The sequence below is a fragment of the Lottia gigantea genome, assembly GCF_000327385.1.
Source record: "Lottia gigantea unplaced genomic scaffold LOTGIsca_104, whole genome shotgun sequence".
NCBI lineage: Eukaryota > Metazoa > Mollusca > Gastropoda > Lottiidae > Lottia > Lottia gigantea.
Window position 1 is genome coordinate 99,646 of NW_008706849.1, and position 1,581 is coordinate 101,226.

Consider the following 1,581-nt stretch of genomic DNA (forward strand, 5'->3'; position numbering starts at 1 on the left):
AATAGTAAACAAAAAATATTTATAGAAAATAGTAAACAAAAATATTTATAGAAAATAGTAAACAATATTTATAGAAAATAGTAAACAAAAATATTTATAGAAAATAGTAAACAAAAATATTCATAGAAAATAGTAAACAAAAATATTTATAGAAAATAGTAAACAATATTTATAGAAAATAGTAAACAAAAATATTTAGAGAAAATAGTAAACAAAAATATTCATAGAAAATAGTAAACAAAAATATTTATAGAAAATAGTAAACAAAAATGTCAAATTCGATACAAAATGAGAAATAAGTAAAATTAAAGGGACAGATTCGCATTTTTTGTTGAGTTGATAATTTGGGTATTGAATATTATTAGTACTAAAAATATACGGAAATCGCATAATTTCTTCAAAAATACCTCAAACTAGGAATTTCACTTGTCTATTTTTATACAATATATGACTTTGCTGAAAGCAAAGTCCCACAATGAGTTATAGTTCATTCTGATTTTCATAGTTTTGATGTCACCAGCAATCCTCGTATTAACGAACAACAATCTGATTTTTGAAAATGTTTCACCATTGAATTCAGTTTTAGATTATGATATAGGTCAGGAGTTTTCAATAGTAAGGATTTATAGGGGAGGGGAGGTAATAGTAAGGATTTATAGGGGAAGGGAAGTAATAGTAATGATTTATAGGGGGAAGGGGGGTAATAGTAAGGATTTATAGGGGAAGGGAGGTAATAGTAAGGATTTATAGGGGAAGGGAGGTAATAGTAAGGATTTATAGGGGAAGGGAGGTAATAGTAAGGATTTATAGGGGAAGGGAGGTAATAGTAAGGATTTATAGGGGAAGGGAGGTAATAGTAAGGATTTATAATGCAATCGATCAAGTATCCTGAAAGGGCTAATAGAAAGAAAACGATTGAAAATCCCTAATAATAAATGTACACAACATTACCATGTATTGTTAGAAGAGATATAGTAATAAATATACAAAATATACAATACTGGCTGTGTCAGTCTCCAGAATGGGGTGTGTTGAAACAATAACAAAAAAGGGGGTTCCCGACATTGACGATATACACACACTTAGGTAAGTGTCTTTAGATTCAAGTGTAGGAATTGAAACATATGATCAGTGGCGGTGTAGTTTTCAATATCTTGTGTACGTTAGCTTCAATTGGTTTATTATTTTTGAGATTCATCTATTGCGACTCCGGAAGTTGTGTTATAGTAGACGGGTGAAGATTGATTTGAGATGTTCACAGGATTTCTAGAGTCTGAAAATATAAAAAGAAAATTATGTACATATATATCGAATACGTTGTAAATTTATTGTAACAACAGTGTTGCTGTCAACTGATTCATTTAACTGTGATTGAAGGCATTTTATGTGGAAAGTATCTTCATCACATTTTTATAGGTGATGTAGCCTAGGTTATTGCAGCCAGCGCTATGAATACATATTTTCAAATTCAAATATTGAGTCGTAAAATGAGCTGTCAGACTGTTGAAGATTTAAGACAGGTCTTAACGAAGTAAGAAAAAGATGCGATATACTTCCCTGTACATTTTCCGCTTTGCGTAA